The sequence below is a fragment of the Sciurus carolinensis genome, chromosome 1, assembly GCF_902686445.1.
Source record: "Sciurus carolinensis chromosome 1, mSciCar1.2, whole genome shotgun sequence".
Taxonomy (NCBI): domain Eukaryota; kingdom Metazoa; phylum Chordata; class Mammalia; order Rodentia; family Sciuridae; genus Sciurus; species Sciurus carolinensis.
In genome coordinates this window covers 7,380,119-7,405,112 of record NC_062213.1, presented here as the reverse complement: position 1 = coordinate 7,405,112, position 24,994 = coordinate 7,380,119, and positions in this window count along the sequence as shown.

The following is a 24,994-nucleotide window of genomic DNA, read 5'->3' as shown; positions in this document are numbered from 1 at the left end:
CTGCACATTCAACTCAGTCGAATCTTAGACTAACCATTCCACTCCTTCCTTGTTCCAGTTTAGAGGGGTTTGGCTGCATAGAGACTATGTGGTGGTGTGGCCTTGTGTGATCTTGGGGTTGTAGAGGAGAGAGGAGCACACAGTACCCTCTTGTCTTTGCTGCCTGTGACAGACAGAACAAGCCCCCATGCCCTAAACCTTGAATTCTGTGAGTGTGCTACATTATGTGACCAAAGGAACACCACAGATATAATTATAGTCATGGGTTTTGCAAGAGGGAGATCATCCTGGATGTTTCGGTAAACTCAATTTAATAACATGAGCCTAAGAAACTTCTCTGGCTAGAACAAAAGAGATGCAGAAAACAAACAAAACAAAACAAAAACACCAAAAGGGTAGAGATATCCAAAACCTGGGAAGGACAGCACCTGCCCTGCTGGAGGGGGGCCCAGGAGAAGCTTGAGAGGTTGTAGGCAGCCTCTCGGACCAGAGGCCAGCGGAGTGCAGGAAATGGGGACCTCAGTCCCACAACCACTAGGGACTGAGTTTGGCAGACAATCTGAACAGGGTGGGAAGTAGGTTGATCACCATAGCCTCTAGGAAGTAAGATGATCTGCTGATACCTGGATCTTGAACTTCTGAGACCTTAAGCAGAGGACTTGGCATACTGGGTCCAGACTTCTGAACTACAGAACTATGACATAATATATGGGTTTTTATAGACCTAAATATATGAAATTTTATGGCAGCAGTGAAAAACTAGCATGTTGCCTCACAATTGGAGAATGTTCTCCACGCAGTGGAGGTTACCCTGCCATGTTTGGTCCCAAGTGACCTTTCACATGGAGTCTTGGTACCCACCACAGGACTCAATCATCTTGGCTCCCAATCTTGCTAATGATCCTTCAGCTCCTTGAAGCTGTGGAAACCTCTGGACCAAAGGGGCAGGAAGTGAACTCAAGAAAACACCAAAGAGAAAAGGCGTGTTTCAGAAAATAGCACCCTGATACCCAGGCAATTGTCATATGTGTTAGGCACCATGAAGAAAGTAGTAGCAGGAGCATTCAGAAGGAGAGAGTGTGTGTGTATGTCTGTGTGTGCCTGTGCGTGTGTGTGTGTGTGTATTTGCACTGGGGTAGGGAAGGGCGTGCTGAAATATTAGGGGAAACTCTTCAAAGGAATGAACTTCTAAGATATGAACGGGTTTCTTCCATTTCTTTCTTTCTTTATTTATGCTTGCAGTGCTGGGCAAGGCAAGTGCTCTACAGCTGAGCTGCGCCCTCATCCCAGAGACCTAATTCTTAAGAAGTAGAAGCAAGGAGAGCGAGGAAGAGAAGCTGAGCAGGAGAGAGTGCCTGGGCCAAGTCCCGGAGGTGTGAGTGAGGTGGGGCTGAGCACAGGCCACAGGAGAGCCTGTGGGCGCCATCACAGGAGAGCCAGTTTCTGGTCAAGGGCTAGAGGCAGGGAAGCCATCAGGTGTGGGTTTCAGAAGGATCACTCTGGGGGCTCAAGCGGACGGAAGGGCAGGAGTGAAGTGGGGTGGGCTGATTCTCTGGGGGGCGGGGTGGCTGTGTGAGGGGTTGTCCCTGCAAGGTGTCATGGCAGCTGTGAGCGCTGGATTACAGTCCCCATCCCTGGGCACATCGAATCCTCCTTATACCAGAAGGCCAGGGAGCTCAAAAGAGCTCAGGTCAGACCTTAAGCATCAGGAGGTGCTGGGTTCTGCTTCCCTCCTCCAGGCACAGAGAGACAGCACAGAAGGAAATCCTATGCAGAGCACGAACCCCTGGGAGGCCCACACCTCTGGGTTCAGGACAGTGTCAGCAGCATCTGCATGACAGTCGACGTCCCTGTGAGCCCTGGAAGATGAGCAGCTGTGGAGCAGGGCAGATGGCGAAGCACAGGGACATGGATTAGCACAGGGAGCCTCCAGCCTCAGAGGCTGGCGGAGAGTCGTGGTGAGTCCATGGAGAAAAAGGAACACGAGCATTTTTAGTCTGGATGGGAACAGTGCAAAAATAGCAAGTGCCTGTAATTACATGGAGACTGGAGTTCGCGCTGGATTCAGACTGTGGAGGATGCGAAGCATGCTATGTCATCCGTCTGCTGCTGTCTGGCTTGCCAGAAAATAAATATGCACAGAAGGCAAGAGAAGGGAAAACCATGGTGACCTGCGGTAATAACCTCCTGTTGCTATTTTGCCTGATGTCGTGACACTGGCCCTTGTCTTAGGGTGATACAGTAAGTTTGTAATGATGAAGCTTGTCTGCTTATACATCTGTCCCATTGTTTTGCAAGTGTTTAAGTTTTGTCCCTTCAATGCCATTTGAGGGGCAGGCTCTTCTTTCCTGTTTCAATCCAGTGACTGTGACAAAGTGAGTGTGTATTCTGTGACAACCCTTTTGCTACCTGTGGGGACCTGGTGATACATGCAATGGAGTGACAGGTGCAGGGGTTGGAGTGTGAGCCAGGATCACAGGGGTACAGAACAGGAGGCAGGAAAGTGAGGCGACGGGTCAGGCAACTCCCCCCAGGTTTGCAGGAACTGGCCTCCTGGGCACTTGCTGGGGATGCAAAGAGGCCACAACCTTGCAGGCACAAGAAGTGGCTGATGGGAAGGTATGGTTTGCCTGAGGTGTTACAAGGCCTTGGGGTAAGTTTAGAATATGCAGTGCTGCTGATGGGAGTCTGCAGGAAGCGAGAAAGAAGGAAGGCTGGGAGCAGCGGGAAGAAGTCGTGCAGGAAAGGCGAGCTGTCTTGGCCCCACGGAGCCGACCACCAGCACCGTGATGTAGAAGAAGCATGGTTAGAAGCAGGTCGAAGCCCCAGGGGAAGACCTTCTAGCCAGTCTTGTGACATCAGGGATTTATTTCATTTTCGAAGCCTCAGTTGTCTTATCGTTTAGCTAAGAAGGTTAGTATTTACTTTCCAGGATTGTTTTCACAAGTTAAAAAAAAAAAAAATCCAGTGGCATGAAAGAACCCAGCATATTCCTGGCACATAAAATACAGGTATCTTCTCTGGTTATTCAGTTGGTGCTCAGAAGATCTGGACTGAATATAATGTCATTAAACAAATAGAAACAAATTCAAAATTATCATGACAAAATTAATTGAAAATGATTCTGAGAAAATTTTTAAACACTCATCAAGAATGTGTCCTGTGGCCAGGAAAGCAATGGTGGGCAGGTGGAGGAGCCAAGGAAGGAGAGCAAAGGAGGGAAAGGAGATGGCTCTGCCCGGGAAGCCAACGCTGACTCTGAGCGCGGGGGGAGCCCAGCCCGCTCCATGCTGAGGCCTCGTTATGGAGACCTAGTGGGGCAAGTGTCCTTTGAGCTGGCCCTCCTGGACCTGGCGGCAAGGCGAGCCTCCGTCCCGGGTTCGCCTGCTAGTCCTTTCTCTCCATCCCCGAGTCAGGAAGCAATAATTCTCTCTACGCTGGCTCCTGAACATGCAGTTAATTTAGATCTATTGAGTTTACAGGGATTACCTTGCTTCCTTTGTAGTAAATAAAGCTATAAACAGCTGGTGAAATTGATTAATGGCTCCAGGAGAGCTGCAGCCTTTGATCGATGACAGAAGCTGTTCTTTGGGTATGGTCTAGAGAAGACAGCAGCCGGGGCAAGGACCACAGCCCGGCGACAGCGCCGCGGGGCAGGCACAGGCGCCGGGCGAGGAGCCGCAGGCGCTTCGCTCAGCCCGGGAGGTCACTTCTGGCCTGGATGAGGGCCTCATGCACATCCTTATTTGACTTTATATCATTATCAGAATCCCTATTCATTAAAAAACATTGATTACATAGAAAATGTGCGGAAAAGTGCAGGCAAGTAAAAATGGAAACACAACATCCTTGTCCAAACAGGGTCCTCGTCTCTCGTCCTTGGTCACGCATGCGCCACGTTTGCGCTTTCGTGTTGCTCCTTGTAAGCCACGTTCTGCAGGCGACCAGAAAGCACGTCTCACCATGCAAACGTGGGTGCACTACGTGCTGCTCTTGCCTTTGGAAACTTCATAGGCCCTCAGGATAAAGCCTCAGATGTCACCAGGCCTGGTGGCACAGCTCGGCTGGGTGGTCCTCTCACCTCTGACCTCACCTCCCGGCAACCCGCTTGCTTCCTAGATGCCAGCCATGCAGACATCCCCTCTGCTTTCCCTCTGCGTCACTCTGGTCCTGCCTCCTCCTCTGCCTTGAACCTTCTCTCCCATTCATTGCTGGGCAATCCCAACATGCCCTACACATGTCAGGAACACCTCCTTTCTTCCACATGAACCAAAGTCTAGTTAAACTAAATGCAAATATTCTGCTTTTCTACTTCTGATTCACTACAGTTGTCATAGTTTGAATTAATTAATTAATTAATTAATTTATATTTTGGTACTAGGGATTGAACCCAGGGGTACTTCAATACTGAGCCACATCCCCAGCCTTTTTTTATTTTTTATTTTGAGACAGGGTCTCATTAAGTTGCTTAGGCCCTTGTTAAATTGCTGAAGCTAGCTTTGAACTTGCAATCCTCCTGCCTCAGATTGCGTGATTTTTATTTATCTTTATTCCCTGTAGACTGTGAACTTCCTTGGTGGAGAGCATCTACTGAGTTACCACTGTTCACACAGTGTCTCAATGAGTATCTGGATCATCACTGAGTCTTTGTTGACAATCAAATTCAATTATAAAGACAGAATTTTATATCCTGCCCTTTTCAGTTAGCATGATCCTAACCCTAGACCACATGATGTATTTGATTGGGTGCTTACTGTTTCATCCAGTAGACTTACTCTATTCTATCATCCCTTATAATTGGACAATTGAGTTTTGTCATAAACAGTGCCTACCTTTTAAACTTCCTGTGGCTGAAATTACTTCCAGGAAAATGGGTTAAATTGAGTGGAGTGTTTTACTTGTTAAACAGAAACATAACCATCAAAAACACTTGTCACACAGCATGCTGAGGACTCCCACTGGGAAGGAGGTGCCAAGGAGGTCTGTGTGGTGCCAGGCAAAAGTGGAAACTGCAGGGCATAGATTGGGTCAGATAGCTTATAAATCCAGTTTCTCAAATCCAATAGTGTGGGAAAAACTCAAACTGGACAAATCTAAGACTTTGTCTGTATTGAAATCTTTCTTACAAAACAGGGGCATGCTAAATTTTTTCTTCTGGTCTTAGTTTACTAACCTGTATTCTAGAGAATTAAATCAGATGCAATTTGTAAATTAGTGTCTGGCACATAGAAAGCAACTAATAACATAACAGTTATCATTGAGAAAATGGTGCTGATCCTTATGATTGGCATTTGTCTACTGAACTTGGTCACCTGCCATTATTGTGAGGTTCCTTGGATTCTGACAGCTATAGTAAGTTCTGGTGACTCTTCTGTGAGCCCAGAGGCAGGAAGTTTTCCAGAATAGGACCCTCAACAAACTCAGCATATCCCCATTATCATGCAAGAATTCCTATAATCCTTTGCAAGTTCCATCCCTTTCAACTGGACACATTATTTTAAAGTGCATAATTACTTCTCACTGAATTCACAGTCAAGACACTGCAGTATGATGGAGACATAATCAATATTCACTCTATGGGGCAATTCAGCTCAATGCCATCTCCTGCCCAAGTCTTCTGCCAGTTGAGTTTTTATCACATATTAGATAACACCCAGCAAATGAGGTCTGTGGCTTTGCACTCAGCCTGTAATTACTGCTATATTTCTTCAGTGGAAAATTGTTGGTCACACATAGCAGGAGCACCAACTCTCAGAAGGTTGTCGAAGTAGGAGGTTTGATGCTCACATATGTGTCTTTAGTGGCAGAGAATGACTTGGGCACATGAGAGAAGAACAGATCACAGTCATACTTACATCTGTATAATTTGCAGACCCGAGGAAGACATTTTAGGTGACTATGGGTGTAATTCTAAACCCCTTTCTGAAGCACCAGGATTTCAGGCTTATTCTGGTTTCAAAAATTTCATGCCAAAAGTGAGGGGCCCTGGCTCTATCAGTTCCTTTCCTCACTCTCCAGGAAGTTCCTCTCCACACAAGGGGTAAGAATATAGCTTCTTGACCATTTCCTCCATCTAGCCATCTATCTATCTATCTATCTATCTATCTATCTATCTATCTATCTATCATCTATCTATCATTTACCTATTTTCTATCATCTATCCATTTATCTACTCTATCTGTCCACCATCCATCTAATCTCTCCTCTGACACCCTCTTAATTTTCTTACTGTCAACCATCATTTCTTAAACATTACCCAGCGAGATGGGAGCAAGACAAAAAAGAAAGAGATTGAGATTTTGACTCTTAACTAGTCCAATGTCCTGGTTAACCAGCTATGAAACTTTAAAAAAATTATTTTAATTATATACATTTAAAGTGCAAAACATAACATTTTGATATACATACACATAGTGAAATGATTTCTATGTAACCCAATTACATATCTACTGTTTTTCATAGTTACTGAGTGTCCATGAGTGTGTGGTTGTGTGTGCATGCATGTGTGTTAGGAGCAACTAAAATCTACTCTCTTAGCAACATTTCAGTATATAATACATGATAATTAACCATAGTCCTCCAGTTGGAATTAGATCTCTAGACTTATTAATTCTACCTAATTGCAACTTGGTCCTCCTACCTACTTCACCCCATTTCCTGCTCTTTTCTGCCACTGGTAACCACAGCAATACTCTCTGTTTCTATTTATTCAACATTAGTGTTTTCATATTTAAAAAAATATTTGTATATAAGTGAGAATTTACAGTATTTTTCTTTCTGTATCTGTTTGTTATGGTTTGGACAGGGCTGTCCCCTGAAAACTCCTGTAATGCAGGAGTACTCAGAGGTTAAAGGACTAGAATATGAGAGCTATAAACTAACCAGCCCATCATTGTTTGAGTGGACTAACTGGGTGGTACCTAGGTAGGTGGAGCGTGGCTGGGAATGGTGTCACTGGTAGTGTGCCTTGGAAGGGTGCATCTTCCTGTGGCCCCTTCCCACTACTTCTACTTCCTGATCCCACCATGAGCTGAGCATCTTTCCTACACCAGGCTCTTCCCCCATGGTGTTCTGCTCCACCTCCGGCCTAGAGCAATGAAGCCAGTTGTCTATGAGCCCACACCTCTGAAACAGCAAGCCCCAAGTAAACTTTCCCTCCTCTAAATTGTTCTTATCATTTACTTTGGTTGCAGTCACACAAAATCTAACTATAACACCAGCACATTTCACTTCGCATAAGGTCTCCCAGTTTTGTCCATGTGGCAAAAGACAGTATCTCACTTTTTACAGTTAAAGAGCCTAACACTGTTTGTGATATGTATTACAATTTCTTTTCTATCCATCAATTGAAGGGTGCTTAGGATATTTCCATATCTTGTGATTGTGAATAATGTTGCAATGGGTATGGGGATTCAGACACCTCTTTGACATACTGATTTCAATTTACCTGGAAGAAGAATTTTTTTGGATCATACTATAGTTCTATTTATCATTTTCCATAATAGCTCTATTAATTCACATTCTCTTCAGCAGTATACAGAGTTCCCTTTTCTCCACATTCTCACTAATACTTATCTTTTGTTTTTCTGATAATTGCCATCTTAACAGGTGTGAGGTAATAGCTCATTTTGTTCTTGATTTGTATTTTCTTGATGATTAATGATGTTGAACACCATTTCATAGACCAATGGGCCATTTATATGTCTTTCTTTGAGAAATGTGTTTTCAGATCTTTGCCCACTTTTAATGGGGTTGTTTGTTTTCTTGGTGTTGAGTTGTTTGGCCAGCTTGGTTAATGGATGATGCCTCACCTCTGCTTTGGACATCTTTGGACCTTCTTTGGACATACAGGCATTTAAGCCTTTTCTTCAGGAATTAATCTGTCCATGAAGGCAATAGTAAGGCATTTTTTATTTTGATCAGGCCCCATTCTAAGACCAGATGGAATTAACATTGAACTTGTTAGGTCTTCCACTTATTCACCCATTTAACCAATAATTATATGTGGACCAATAACTATCCAGATTTGGACTAGCAAGCATTGTTCAGGAAAACAGCAAGAGTTATGGAGAGCCTGAGATATAAGTGATTTCACGAATTAATCTATTTATTTTTTTATTTTTTTATTTTTACAGACTGCATTTTGATTCATGGTATACAAATGGGGTAAAACTTTGAATCTATTTTATATAAGATATTTTCTTACATAAATAATTTTCTAATTATTCTATTAAGGGAGATTAAAGATGGTGAATTAGAGGAAAATTTCATTTCCATTTGCTCCATGACTTGGGATTCAAGCATCAGGATAATACTTCTCAGTATGTTGGGTGAAAGAGAAAATTCACTAAATTTCAATATTGGACAATGAGAATGTCTTAGAGACGCAGAATTTGGGTACCTTGAACAAAGAGGAAAGAGTACATTGGGACCAAGCTGGTTGTGACAGTGGCACCAGCACTGGTTCACCATGGAGAGGAGAGAGAACACAGAAACACAACAGGCAGATTTTTTATGAAAAACCTGTAGATGAATGGCAGCCTGAACTTAGCTCATCTAGAGACCTCACTGTGAACTGGTATTTGAAAAGTGCTGCATGAGTCCCGGAGATCACAGCAAATACTGCCGTCCTAGCAAGTGCCTATGGTGTGACCTTCTGGTTGACCTAGCAGAACAAGAGAGAAACAGGCACAGAGAAGAGCGTACACAGGGGGATTTATTTCATTAAAATGAAGGGGAGCCAATATTGCTCTTTTGGGACTCGAAGAAGGCAGATACATTCAGGTACAAGTCTGAGAAGGGTATGTTTGTGGACAGTAGAGAGCATGGAGGATTGGCTTCCCTGTTCCATGAGTAAAATCTGGGGAGGCTCCTAAGATCCAGTCTTCCAGCAGAGATCAGCATCTGCTGGGTCCTAGGGGTTTGTTGATCTAATCTCTCCAGAGCAGACACCTTCCAACAAGATCTCCAAGGCTTAATTAGATCTGAGCTCCAGCTGTGAGAACTCCCCTCTTAGAACTCTGCAACAGCCCCACTGTGAGAGGGTGTCGAGCTGGTCTGTGCCTAGAAAACTACAATGGACAGTACCTTCCATTCTGTTCCACTTACGCTGTTGAGAATGCAGCTGGAGCTACTTCAGCCAGCTTCATTCCTAGACCAACTGCCAGCTGCACTCTAACTGGCAGTGCGGTGAACAACACAAAAACAGGAAGGGGTTCAAGTGCCCCAGCTCAGTTGGGCATAGGCAGGGATCATCCACTCTCATCCACCATTTTGACCACATCATGGGAGAGGATCCTTTCATTCTTCATTAGGAATCTTTTTTTCCTTTTTAATTTTTTTTGGTATTTCTGCTGTGCTGATTCATTCATGCATTTAAATGTAATTATTTTTCCTTGCCTTGTCTTTTAAGGGTTACAGTTTTTGTCTATTTTGTTTTGTTTTTCTTATTTATCTTTTTCTCCTTTCTTCCCTTGCTGACAACCAAATTCTCTTGTTTTGTCTTTCTTCCTTTACGCTTGTATGTTTTTCTCCTCCCTTATCACCACTACCTATTATATTTCTCTGGATTTTCTCTGTTCACATTTGAATGTTGTAAATTCTCTGCTACCTTTCTACCACATTTCTTTTTCTCTCAATGAATTGTATTTTTACCATCTTTTTAGAACGAAGTGGTTCACATAACTCCTGCTCTCACCTTTCACGTTGTTGCAGTTATTATTGCTGTGGATGACATAGTTGACACCTGTTGTTTGTTTTAATGTCAGATACAGTTCATGGTTATTTATTGTATTTGCTGTTAGCAACTGCTGACCCCACTAGTCCTACTTGTTGATATCATAGTAGAAACTGAGGGCTTATTTTAATGATGTATGTTGTTTACATAAATTGTTGTTTTCCCTCTTTTCTGTGAGGTGCTGAGAAGCTATAGGGACACTAAGTTTCCAGGGAAGAGACTTGACTGCTGAACTAAACTCAGCCAAAAACAGTGTACCTTGCTCCACATACAAATTAATATCATTCAAATATCAGCTATGCTTTAGTACAAAGAACAGACAAGACAAAAATCCAAACTAATGACAGGCCCCAGGTACCAATGACTAGGAATAGGCCCTCAGGTTCTGCTCATGGACATCAACTACTATAGCAAGAACAGAGAGAATTAATGCAAAGACTGTAGATACCACAACTACAAGGGTATATCCGTAAAGATCACAATATGACACTTTGGCAAGAGAAGGCTGAGGTATAAAAAGACCCACACGTAAGAGTGGAAGAGAAATTCATCTCAATTCATTCATAAAACCCAAAAGTAACAAAAAATATGAAGAAACCAGGTAATCTGACATCTAAAGTTTACAATTCACCAGCATCTAACCCCAAAGGTATTGAAGTAAATTAAATATCAGATAAAGTAATCTCTATTTCTCACCCTGCAGGAAACTCAACTCAAAGTGGATCAAAGACTTAGGCACTAGAATAGAGACCCTGCGCCTACTAGAAGAAAAAGTAGACCCAATATTCACCATGTTGGCCTAGGATCTGACTTCCTCAACAAGACCCTCAAAGCACAAGAAGTAAAATCAAGAATCAATAAATGGGATGGATGCAAACTGAAAAGCTTCTTCTCAGAAAAAGGAACAATCAATAATGTGAAGAGAGAACCTACAGATTGGGAGAAAATTTTTACCACATACACCTCAAATAAGTATTAATCTCTAGGATATACAAAGAGCTCAAAAAACATAACACCAAAAAAAAAATCAATAAATGGGCTAAGGAACTGAACATACTTCACAGAAGAAGATATACAACCAATATATGAAAAAATGTTCAACATCTCTAACAATTAGAGAAAGACATATAAAAACTTCTCTAAGATTTCATTCACTCCAATCAGAATGGCAATTATCAGGCATATAAGCAACAATAAATGTTGGCAAGAATGTGGGGGAAATGGTACACTCATACATTGCTGGTGGGAATGCAAATTGGTGCCACTATTATGGAAAACAGTATAGAGATTCTTAAGAAAACTGGGAATGGAGCCACCATTTGATCCAACTATCCCACTCCTTGGTTTATACCCAAAGGATTTAAAATCAGCATAGCACAGTGATGCAGCCACACCAATGTTTATAGCAGCTCAGTTCACAATAGCCAATCTATGGAACCAACCTAGGTGTCCTTCAACAGATTAATGGATGAAGAAAATGTGGAATATATATATATATATGATGGGATATTACTCAACTTTAAAGAAAAATGAAATTCTGGCATTTGTTGGCAAATGGATAGAGTTGGAGAATATCATACTAAATGAAATAAGCCAAACCCAAAAAACCAAAGGCTGAATGCTTTCTCTGATATGCAGATGCTAATTCACAATGTGTGGTGGAGGGCTAGGGAAGAACAGATTTATTTTAGATTAGGTAGAGGGAAGTGAAGGGAGGGGACAGAGTATGGGGGTAGGAAGGATAGTAGAATAAAACAGACATTATTACCTCATGTACATATATGACTTCATGACTGATATGATCCTACAACATATACGATCAGAAATATATATGATTTATCAAAATGCATAAATGCACTCTACTGTCATGTATAACTAATTAGAACAAAAATAGAAAAAAAACAAAAAGATGATTATAAAAATTATCAATTAATTCTAAGAAAAAATAGAAAAATTATTAAATGAATTAAGCAAGTTAATACAGGATATGAATAAAAAATTCAGTAAGAAGATTGAGACAGAAAAAGAATCAAGTAGAAACATTTGAAGAGATGAAATTAAAGACACAATAAATCAAATATAATGTTTAGCTAAAAGTAGCTCTAATAGAGTAAATCATGCTAAAGAGAATATAAGAGCTCAAAGTCACTAGCCTTGAACATTTGGACAGTATTTAGTGAATGATGTTACATATATGGGGGTGAAGGAGTGTGAGAGGAGAATGGAGGAATTTAGATTACATAGAGGGAAATGAGAGGGAGGACAGGGGTATGAAAAGTGGTGAAATAAGACAGACATCATTACCCTATGTACATGTATGATTATGATTATACAAATGGTATGAATCTACTTCATGCACAACCATAGAAATGAAAAGATGAACCCCATTTGTGTATAATGAATCAAAATGCAGCCTGTAAAAATAAAAAAGTAATTTAAAAAAAAGAAAAGAAAAGAAGTTACCATTATCAGAATATACAAGAACTCTGGCACAATATAAAGAGATGAGGTTTAAGAATCAGAATTTAGAAGGTTGTGAGATTCAGATTGATGGAATATATAACCTCTTCAGGGAAATAATAACTGAAAAATTTCCAAATATTGAGAATAAGATGCACATTCAGATAAGGAAGCATTCAGAAATTCCCAAATATAAAATTTAAAAAAACAACACCCTCTCCACAGGACATTATAATTAAAATGCCTAACATATAGAACAAGGACAGAATTTTAAATGACTCAACAGAAAACATCAGGTCACATTTATAGACAAGACAATCTGAACTAGTGGCAATTTCTCAGACAAACTCTAAAACCCAGTAGAGGTAAGAAAGATGTGTTCCAATCCCTGAAAGAAAACAACTGTAAACCAATATTACTATATTCAGCAAAGCTATGCTTCAAAATTGATTAGGGGAAACAAACCTTCCAACATAAGCCAGATATAAAGAAATTCCTGACTGCTAAGCCAGCACTACAGAACTTACTTACAGAAATACTTCACACAGAAGAAAAATAAATCTAGAGCTCAAAGATGAAAAAATATCATTTGAAGATTAAGTAGGCAAATGAGAAGCAACATAATGTTAAACACTAGAAATATATTAAAAACAGGACTTAATAAGAATTTCTATAATAACATTGTAAGTAAATGTTCTCAACTCACTAATTAACAGGCATGGACTGGCAGAACAGAATTAAAAGGACTGAATTATTTGTTATCTGCAAGATACTCACAGGCAAGTACAACCAAAGGCTGAAACTGAAAAATGTAAAATGATATACCATATGAATATAGCCCCCAAACAAGCAGGAGTAGCTAATCTCATAGCTGACCAAGCAGACTTCAAACCAAAATTGATCAAACTAGAGAGAGAAGGTCACTTTATACTGGTAAAGGAAACTATAAAACAAGAAGAAATAAGGATAGTAAATATTTATGTCCCAAATGTGTGCCCAACTCATTATATAAAAGAGACATTATTCCAATTAAAGTCTCAAATATACACCAGTACAACAATATGGGGTGATTTCAACACACATCTCTCAACAATAGATGGGTCATCCAAACATAAGCTCAGTAAAGATTCTTTGGGCCTGAAAAGTCTTATAAATCTTATGAACTTAACAGATATCTATAGAATATTTAATCTAAAAAGAGTCAAATGCACAATATTCTCAGTGACTCATGGAACCTTCTCCAAAACAGACCATATTTTAGGGCACAAAGCAACTCTTAGTAAATACAATAAAGAGACAGATGAAAACAACAGCAAAAAAAAAAAAAAAACCCAGATACAGTTCCTTTAATTTTATCAGATCATGATAAAATATAGTTAGAAATCAAAATTAAAAAATCCTACATAAACTACATAATCATATGGAGATTGAACAATACAGCTTTTGATGATGAGTGAGTAATAGAAGAAATGAGGGGGAAAAGTAAAAAAAAAAAATTCTTAGACTCAAATGAAAATAGTGATGGAATATACCAGAATGTCTGGTATATTCTGGTATGAAGACAGTTCTAAGATGAAAGTTTATAGCTACGAGGGCCTACATAGGGAAATCAGAAAAATCCTAAACAAACAACCTAATAATATATTTCAAAGACCTTCAAAAGCAAGAACAATCCAATTCCCAAACCAGTAAAAGGAAGGAAATAATTGAGGTCAGAGCCAAAATCAATGAAATTGAGAATGAAAATATAACACAAAGGATCAATGAAACAAAGAGTTGGTTCTTTGAAAAGACAAAAATACATTAACAAGACCTTAGTCAAACTAAGCAACACAAAAAGAAAGAAGAACTAAAAAATTATTAAAACTAGAGATGAAAAAAGAGAGATCACCATAAAAATCATAGAAATTCAGAGGATCATTAGGAACTAATTTGAGAACTTACACACCAATAATTGGAAAACATGGAAGAAATGAATACATTTCTAGACATATAATGTGCCAAATTGAATCAAGAGGATGTAGAAAACCTAAACAGACCATTAACTAGTAATGATACAGTAATAGTAATAAAATATCTTCCAAAAAAGAAAACTCAGGACCAGATGGATTCTCAGCTGAATTCTACCAGACTTAAAAAAAACTAAACTGAATGCTCCTCAAATTATTCAATGAAATAGAAAGGGATGGAACACTTCCATATTTTCTCTATGAAGTATCACATTCATTATAAAATTAGATAATGACACACCAAAGAAAGAAAACTACAGATCAATATTTATGACCAGCTTAGATGCAAAAATCCTTAATAAAATACTTTGAAATATTGTTAAAATAATATTAGTAAGAAGATTGTACATTGTGATGAAGTTGGTTTTGTCTCACAGATCCAAGAATGTTCTAGCACATACAAATCAAAAAATGTAATTCATCACATACATAGAATTAAGAACAAAAATCTCTTAGTTATCTCAATAAATGCAGAGAAAGACTTTGACAAAATTCAACTCCCATTCATGATAAAAACACTGAAGGTACTAGGAACAGAAGGAACCTACCTCAACATCATAAGGACTATATATGAAAAACACAAAATCTATCTCATAGTACATGGGGAAAAACCGAAAGCATTTTCTTTAACATCTGTAACCAGATAAGGATATCCACTCTCACAACTTGCATTTAAAATGGTAGTAGAAATTTGAGCCAAAGCAATTAGGCAAGAGAAGGAAATAAAATTAATAAAAATAGGAAATGAAGAAGTCAAATTATCACTGTTTGAAGATGATATAGTCATATACCTAGAAGATCCAAAAAGCTCCAACAGAAGAATGACAGAGTTAATAAATTCATCAAGTAGCAGGTTACAAATTAGGATAAAAATCAATAGCTTGTCTGGGTGTAGTGGTACATGTCTATAATCCCAGCAGCTCAGGAGGCTGAGGCAGGAGATGGTGAGTTCAAAGTCAGCTCCAGTAAAAGTGAGGTGCTAATCAACTCAGTGAGACTCTCTCTATAAAATACAAAATAGAACTGGGGATGTGGCTCTGTGTTTGAGTGCCCCTGAGTTCAATCGCTGGCACCCCACCCCCCCAAAAAAATTAATAGCTTTCCTATATACTAACAGTGAATCTGCTGAGAAAGAAAATATGACTATAATTCCATTCACAATAGCCTAAAAATACTTAGGAATAAATTTAACAAAAGAGGTGAAAGACCTTTGCAATGAAAATTATAAAACATCGAAAAAAGAAATTGAAGAAGACACAAAAGATGGAAAGACCTCCCATGTTCATTTACAGGCAAAATTAATATTGTTAAAATGGCTATACTACCAAAAGCAATATACAGATTCAATGCAATCCCCATCAAAACACCAATGACATTCTTTACAGCACAAAACCAAACCAAACAAAACAACAATAAAAAGTCCTAAAATTCCTTTTGAAGAATAAAAGACCCAGAATAGTCAAAGTGATTCTAAGCCAAAAAGCAATGCTAATGTCAGTCATAATACCTGAATTGAATTTATACTAGAGCTATAGTAAAAAAATCACATAGTGTTGGCATAAAAACAGACCCATAGACCATGGTACAGAATAGAATACAAAGAGACAAACCCATACCTCTAGTCATTGGATCCTTGACAAAGATGCCAAAAACTGACATTGGAGAAAAAGACAACCTTTTAAACAAATGTTACTGGGAAAACTGGCTACCCATATGTAGAAGAATGAGACTTGATCCTTATATCTCACCCTGCTCAAAATTCAACTCAAAATGGATCAAAGACCTAAGAATCAGACCAGAAACTATGTAACTCATAGAAGCAAACACAATGTCAGTACTCTAGCATAAAGGCACAGGCAACCACTTTTTCAATAGGAGCCCTAAAGCTCAGGAAGTAAGGACAAAATTAATACACGGGATGGCATCAAATTAGAAAACTTCTGCACAGCAAAGGAAGCAATTACAATTGTGAGAAGAACCAATATAATGTGAAAAAATCTTTGCTAGCTACTCTTCTGACAAAAGATTAATCTCTGAGATATATAAAGAACTCAAAAATTTAACACCAAAAAAAAAAAAATCTATACAAATAAATGGGTTTTAATAAATGGGCAAATGAGCTAAACAGATCCATCTAAAAAGAAGATATACAAATGGTCAAAAAATATATGAAAACATGTTCAACATCATGAGCAATTAGGGAAATGTAGATTAAAAATATACTGAGATTTCATCTCACCCCAGTTAGAAAGCCAGTCATCAAGAATACAAATAATAACAAATAATAAATGCTGAAGAGGATGTGAAGAAGAGACACTTTCACTGTTGGTGGGAGTTTAAATTAATACAACCACTATAGACATCAGTGTGGAGGTTTCTCAAAAGACTAGGCATGGAAGCACCATATGAACCAGCTCTACCCCTCCTCCGTATTTATCCTAAAGATTGAAAGTCATCTTACTCTAGAGAAACAGGTATGCATGTTTATATAGCAGCACAATTTACAATCTCCAAACTGTGGAGCCAGTCCAGGTGTCCATCAATGGATGAATGGATAAAGAAACTGTGGAATATACGACCAATAGAAATTTAATGGGTCATAAAGAAGAATGAAAGTATGTCATTTGCAGGAAAATGGATGGAACTCGAGAACATTGTATTAAGCAAAATAAATCAAACTTAGAAGATCAAGGGTCACATGTTTTCTCTCATGTGAGGAAACTATAGGGAAAAAAAGGAGAAGAAAAGTGTAAGGGTAATCTCATGAAAATTAAAGGGAGATCTTAGAGGAAAGGGACCAGGAGAGAGAGGAGGGGAAGAAAAGGGGAAATAGGGGGGAAAGACACTGGACAAATTATATTGTTATATTATGTACATGTACAAATACGGAACAATGAATCTCACTATTATGTACAACTATGATGCATCAATAAAATGTGGACAAATAGTTTAATATGCAGATATAAAAATAATTTCCTAATAAGTTAAATGGAGCAAGAAAGGTAAGTTAATGGATGAATTAAGTAGCCTGTTATTTCTTAAGTTTCTGGTATGAGCGCCACTGTACTCTTAAGGCAGCTGTAATGGAGGTCATAGACAAGGAGTGAGACAAGGCTCTGTCCCAGTCTTTGCTCAGCGACTGGAATTTAATTATTGGCTAAATGAGTGAATGAGTGGTGCATCTACCAAGTTTAGAGCCACCCTGTCTTAGAATGAGTTCTGCTGAGACAGGAAACACCTTCACATCACCTTTTTGGTACTGACCATATAACAAATACCATGCCAGGTGTTCCGAACACATTAACTTATTTTCTCAAGTTCAGTTCCCACCCCAGATTTAGTTCCATCCTTCTATTTTTACAGGTATAAAAGTCAAGATTCCAGCAAGGTAAATACTTCTCAATGATAAATTACAGGAAATGAGCTGCAGAGTTGAGATGCAGAATGCCCTTCCTGTGGGGCTGAAGTCTTTGCTGTGGTCCCGCAGTACTGGCCTGCAGCTGGAGCTAGTGAGGATTAATTACCCATGCTTTTGTGGGCCTGGTGGCTGACTTGCCCAAGGAAGCCATGGCACATTTTCTGTAGCCCTGTTGATGGCCTGACTCCTACTTTGCCTTCTTGAGTTTCTTCAGTCCTTCCCTGGTCAGTATTTTTTTATTTTGAAGCCAACTAGTTGCCTGGAGTTCTGAGAAGTCTGCCTACTGCCTGCTGATTGCATCTCTCTGGGACTCAGCTTTTGACCCCTGAACCACCAACTGCTGCATGAGGCCTGCCATTGAGAGGCTGGTCAACTAGGATTCATAGACTTGGGAGGAGTCCACTTTACCCAGCCTTGACTCTCCTACCAAGTTTGATCTACACTTCTTGATATCTTTCAGGGCCATTTGTCCTTTAACTAGAGTCTCAAACACTTCACTGGACACTCTATAGTACCCTGCCATCCACCCAACTTAGCGCCATCTCCATAGGCATGCTGGGTCCCTTGACTCCTGATCTTCTATTCCATCTGTCTCCTACTTCTCAGTTCCAGGAAATTTCACACCTTCACATGTCAGGATCAGAAGAAAGAGCGTTGTACTCTTAATCACACAACTTGCTAGGCAGAAAACAGTTTTGGAGTCACTTGTACCTATGGGTTCTCAGAGAGACCATTTATCCTCTTGTGCCTGATCGTCCCATCTCTGAATAGGAATGGAAAGGACACCTTCTTCTTAGGCTGGTGGTGAGAACGTGAGGTATGGGGTGAAAAGCTCTTCACCGAGGCTGAGTAAGCGGTGGCTTTGTTGTTGTGTGATTGTGTCGACTGCCCTTGCTTGAGACCTGTGCCACTGTGTGGTGGTCGTGACCTTTCAAAACTCCCCAATTTGTTCAGACCCAAGGAATCAACTCTGGCATGCACATAAGCTAATTTTAAAAATGAAGCAGATCAAAGGAGGCAGAAGTAGTGAGGAGAGAAAGAAGAAAGAGAACTGGGCTGAAGGTGTAGTTGTTAATTACTCGACCTGGATTTATAACGCCAAGAAGGCCCATCAACCAGAATACAGAATTAAGGAATGAAATAAATTAACAGAGAAACTCCGCCTTGTGTTGATTCTCGGTAACAGGCCAGTGTCCTTGTGGGTAATTAATAGTGAGTTAAGAAGCCAATTTACTCAGCAACTAAAGGAGTCCTTGTAGAAAGAAAGCTTTTTAAGGATAAAAGCAGTGATCATGGAAAAACTAGGAAGTATGTCACAGGAAAGAATCACTGTTACTAATTCCTGAGGGAAGTCGCCCTTCAGAGTATAGGTTCTGACAAGCAGCGTTCTTATGGGCTGGAGGAGAGTGTGCACCCAAGAAACCGAGATGAAGGCAGATCGTGAGACTAGCGAGGAAATCTGAGTTCTTCCGTTTGCTCCGTGGCTTCGGTCATTCAGTTGACCTCTGTGAGCCTCACATTTTCCTCTGCATGAGAAGAGTGAACACATTCCACCACCTCTCAGGGTTTCTGGAGAATCAAACGGAGGAAAGAATTTGCATCGGGTAATAGCCTTGAGATCTTTGGAAACAACCATGAAAATGATGGTCATCAAGGTGGTGATGAGGTAGAAAGGATCCAGGATCAGCTACTCTGACGCTTAAGTTGACACCTGGGTGTTACAACCTTAAGGACAAGGACAGAGCTCATTGATCTATCCCAAATGCCTTTCCACTGGCTCCCTGCACTCCAATGGGCCCTGCGTCTTAGCACATACAATCCCTGTGGTTAGCATGTTTCCTTTTCTTTCTTTCTTTTTCTTTTTTGTATTGCTATTGTGTTTTCTATCCATGAACCAACTTTCAGTGCAGCGTTCACTACAATCCACCTCCAACTTTTTGGATGGGTGACAGGGAACAGGCGGAATCCATCTAGCTTGTGTTGAGACATGAGCTGTGCAGGGAGCTGGACATTCCTCACGCCACCCTGTCCTTTTAGGGAAGTCACGTGGTTTCTTCTATTAATCAACTCTTGTGTTTGAGCAAAGTGAGGCAGGTCTAGCATGATATAAATATTAGATGATAGAGCCCTGGTTTAAGACCAGATCTGTTTAATTCTGTTTGATAAATACACTCTTAGTGTGTTTAACCTTTTTCTCTTCAGATAAGCTGTGATTAAAACATTTCATATGGAAGTAACCCTGGTTTCTGGAAATTTATACTGAAAGGTCCAAAGTCACAACTTGGGTCCTGAGAATAAAGGAGGTTCCAGTGAATGCTATGGGTGTGCTCTTCAGAGTAAAAGGCTGTCCTTATCCTCCACTTACTACCCATGTCCCCAAATTGACAATCAGTGCTAACAGTGTTGAGGGACAGGCAGATGAAGATGGTAGGAACAGGAGGTTAAAAGAATAGTTCTGTTAAATGGGCCCACTGTGCTGATCCCCACATGCTTTCTTTTCCAAGAAGTCATTTACCTGCAGCCCTACCTGGCCTTAGTGGACAGGATCTGTCACATTCTTCAGCAAACTACCTGTGAACTGCAGGACAAAAGCAGGCCCAAAATAATGTTAGTACAGTCTTACCCTGAAGGGGGAGATTTTGGTGACCGGATCCTAAAACTCTGGGAGAGAAGGATAGTCTCTTCTAATCATAAAATCTGCAAGAATATGTGGTTAAGAATCTAATTAGAACTAGTCAGCATGGGCCAAGATGACCTAGAGTTGCCACTATAATCACTATAATGGGGACTTGAAAGTCTGATGACATTCTGCTGTCAGTCAAAAGTCAAGAGGTGGACCTGAGTGGAACTCCCTGGAAACTTCTCTGGGATCCCCGAGAAAACTCGAGGGCAGGAGAAACACATTGTCCCTCTCCTCTCTGAGAGGACCCACTCTCCCTTGAGAGTGTCCCCCTTTCTCTTTTCCTATTCCTCTAATAGACTCATTCCTGTTACTCTGAGTGACATGCTTGAAATCTTTCTGACTCAATTGCGAGAATTGGATTTTGAAGAGGGGTTCTTTGCACTGCCCCAGTTTCTCAGAAGACCCCAGCTCTGTAACTACAGGAAGCTCCTAGGTTAACTAAATAAGATGCTACATTGATTGATAAGTACGGGTGGCATTACAACTGAAAGCTTGGTCCTTGTCCCTGGTGCCAATTCAATAACAAGGACACAGTTTTGAGAAAAAGGAAAAAGAAGTTTCTTTGCTTTGTTAGCAAAGGAGAAGCACAGGGGACTCCTGTCCCAAAGTCTGTACTTCTCCCTATCAGGAGGAACAGGGAGGTTTTAAAGGAGCTATTCAAAGGCCATGGTCCAGGTGTGCCCTGACGGGCGTCCCAGAGCCCCTGAGGGTGTGTTAACATTCCCTTGTTAATTTGGGAGATATTCACTTCCTCTATCTTCTGGCAGATATCTCCTTCCTGTGGAGCACAGATAACTCAAGATAATCTTTTCCCCGCCCACAGGTTAGGGAGAGGGAGATGGAGAAAAGGAAAAGGAAAACATGTCCCTTTTGAAGATAAGTCTCAGAACCATATGCAAATGGCCATAGTGGACCATGGTTACCGTGTGTTTGTAAACTGGACATGTCTCCAGCACCCACTGGTCAACAGGAACAAGGGAGTTATTTTTGGACTTACCAATATGCTTGAAATGTGCTGTCTGAGAAAAGAAGTGGTGGTTTTGGAGTAGACCTGGCCCTAAGGTAGTTCAGAAGCCCTGTTAGCACTTCCCTCTGGTAAAGAAAAGTGCCCTGGGTGCCATCTGCCCAGCCTCCTGGGAAAGTCAAGACTCAGGCATGATTTTCAATTTCTGAAAGCACCAATGAGATAAAGCAAAGTTTTCCAGGAAGAAGAAAGAATAGATAGATTCTAAAAAGCAGTAGTTGATAGCTCAGGTTGAAAGCTTTGCTTGGTAAGCCTGTGGGGAATTAATAGGCTTATATACAATGAAGTTTCCATGCCCATAGATGAGATCAAATTCTTATTTAAATAGTGTTTAACACTTTTCAACACTGCAGAACGCCTCAGAATATTCCTAAATGTATTAGCTCGCTCCTTGCTGCCGGCCCCACATCCCTCCTCCCACGAAGCCTCAGCACAGCGGGTGGGCTCAGCCAGTGCTGCAGATGTGTTCTGTGTTCGGGCACTTCTCAGAGGCATCCTCAGCTGCTCTAGTTGTTATTGTAAGAGAAAGTATGTTTAAAAAAGGAAGCATCTTTTAATTGGTGTATTATAATCATACAAAATAGCGGGATTTATTGTGATGTGTTCCTATCTGCACATAACCTAATTTGGTCAACATGAGAGCCCATTTCCTCCCTTTTCTTGCCTCTCCTGGCTCCCGGTCTTCTCCATCATCTAATTTACTGGTCTTCCCTCCTTTTTCATGAGATCCTTCCCAACCATTTTCTCTTTGACATCTACATTATGAGAGAAAACATTCAACTCTTGACCTTCTGAATTGGGTTTATTTCACTTGAAGTTATGTTCTCCAGTTTCATCCATTTTCCTGCAAATGACAGAATCTCATTCTTCTTATGGCTGAATAAAATTCCTTGTGTGTCACACCACATTTTCTGCATTCATTCATCTGTTGATGGGCACCTGGGCTGGTTCCATACCGTGGTTTTTGTGAATTGTGCTGTGATAAACATGGATATGCCTGTATCCCTATAGTATTCTGGCTTTAGTTCTCTTGCATAAACACCTGGGAGTGGAATATCTGGGTCATGTGGTTATTCCATTCTAGTCTTCTGATGAACCTCCAACATGATTTCCATTAAGGTTGTGCTAATTTTAATTAGAAACTGCTTATTGATGTGCCTGGATTATGTGCTTTCACCTCTCTTGTTCAGACCCTTCTGTAGTCAGCCTTAGAAACTTCACCCCATTACCCTTAGTTTATGGAGAAAACACACACACACACACACACACACACACACACACACACACACCATGTTTCTCTGGACGTGTCCTTTAATTTTCTGAGGACAGTTATGAAGGACTTACTATGTGCCAGATCTCTGATAGAGGCTTTGGATAAGAAAACTAGGCATAGAGTAGAATTACTCATTTCAAGGAGCTTGGGGATTTGATATGTGAGTGGTGCAGAAAAGCAGAAGCAAGCGAATAAGATCCACAGCCTTAGAAGACACTGTGAGGGAGCGCTAGAGGGGATGGGGTGGTGCAGACAAAAGGCCAGCCATTGGGAGAGATGAGCTACGGGTTTGGTTTCACTTGGTAAATTGAATTTAAAAACACTAAGAGTAGTCAATTTTAAAGAGATTTCTGAATCAATGTCATCACCTGGTTACTGAGGAATATGTGTAAGTTGTGAGGCTTCCCAGAGGGATCTGGAAGGTCTTCTGCTTTCCTGTGAGCCTTCCCGGCTTCCTTCTGATTTAGGGTTAGCATCTTAGGCCCTATAATTAAGTTACTTGTAAGCATGTGTAACTGAGTCTGTTGAAGTAAACCCAATTACAGGGAATTATTGATCTTTCCATAAAACATAAGTATTTTAATTGCTGTGCAAATTGTTAATAATCTGTAAGTATTCCTTTGTTAAAGAATCAGTCAATGAAGAGTAAGATTTAGAGCGCTACCATTTCTAGGTAGAAATACATTCTTTTCTTCCCTAAATATCCAGGTACTGTTACAAGTGTTCCACGTTGTTGTGGGCTGTAGGTTTTAGCTAATTTCAGCTTCTCTCACTTTTCTAACCATGAACTTGTGAGTTGTGCCTATGTTAAGGATGTCTAGAGCAATCTCTCTATAAAAACTAAATGAGTGCAGAGACATTTGATTGGGGATGGTGCTCTGATGTTGACCTGGAGATGTCAGGTGCTGAGTGGGTGATGAAAAGAAAAGTCCTTCCAGTATTTTGTTCCCCAACTTAAAAATGAATCAGGAGAGCAGGGGATTTATCAGTAATATTGGGAGAGAATGGTGAGTTACACAGAATTAAAAGTTATCACAGAAAGAATTAAAGTTCCACAGGATGGCGGTGGGGGCGGGTCTAGTGCCTGGAACACAGAGGTGCTCAGCAGTCCGTCTTAATGACGAAGCTGGGCTGACTTTGTTCACTGCCCACAACCGATGGCCCCGCACCTGCGTTCTTTAACAGAGGCATTCCCAGTGACCATGCACTGTGTTCTTGAGGGTTTTAGTTTCAGATGGCCACAGGGAGAGCCCGGAGCTCCACCTGCTTCCCGGGTACCACCCAGCCTCCGCCAGGCATTTCAGGCCTCAGGACTCACGTAAGTAGTTGAGCCTCTGGCTTGGGCCCCTAAGTCTTCCCATCTGTGCTGCTAGATGGTGACGCTGACGGCCTCCAGGTGGTTCTCATCTGTGTCCATGCCCTTGGGTGTGATCTTGGCCAGGAGATGCTCTGGCCAGTGGCAGAGCAGCAAACACAACATCTCCCAACTCAGAGAACGCACACTCCGTGCACACGTCTCCTGGGAGACCCACCTCTGAGCAGCCGCTGCTGTCCAGCCCTCACTCAGGAGACCCACCGCTGAGCAGCCGCTGCTGTCCAGCCCTCGCTCACCTCCATCGCAGGAACTGCTGGGTTTCCATCTCCCAGCTCCACCCAGTGTGGCCTGTCCAGCTGATGTCCTGGTCCTGAATTTATCCCCAGAATACTGTGCATTCCTTTGTCAGATGCTGCAAGCAGAGGATGCCTGAGAGCAAAGTCCCTGCCAGGTGCTGCCCGAAGTCTTTGGGAAGGAATCCTTGGGCTGTTTGGGGAGAGAGAGGTGAGGGGCAGCAAGGCCTCCCTGCGTGCTGGGTCCATGCTGGGTCCCTGCTTAAGGAGCAGGTTAAGGGATAAAGGAAAAAAAGGTGGATGAAGACACAAGCTCCCTGGTGAGCTGGAGGCACAGGGACGTCCTCCACGGAGGTGAGGAGGGCTTGCACTGCCGGGCTCAGGTGTAGGCAGGGAGGCTGAGGGGAGGTGGCGTGGCCCTGGGAACGGAAGGCAGCACCAGAACCTCCCCACGTGGGGGCGTCTTGCCTAGCCAGGCATCACACGCTGGCTTAACCCTCACAAATGCTGGAGTCTCCTGGCACAGGGAGAGTGAGATTCCCTGGCATCAAACCACCTGTTGAGCTAATGCTGCCTAAAGTTAACTGAATGCTTTCATAGAATTCACCTGGAGGAGACTGTCCAGCTTTAGACATTCCTCGGAAGGGCTAGAGAGGGAATGATACTCAGAACATTTCAGGAAGGTAATTACCAGTTGAAATCCAGGCAAGATGTGCAGGCACAAATGTTTTATAGGTGCCTTTTTTTTTCAATCTGAATTCACTGTGTTTCATTTTCCTTAGC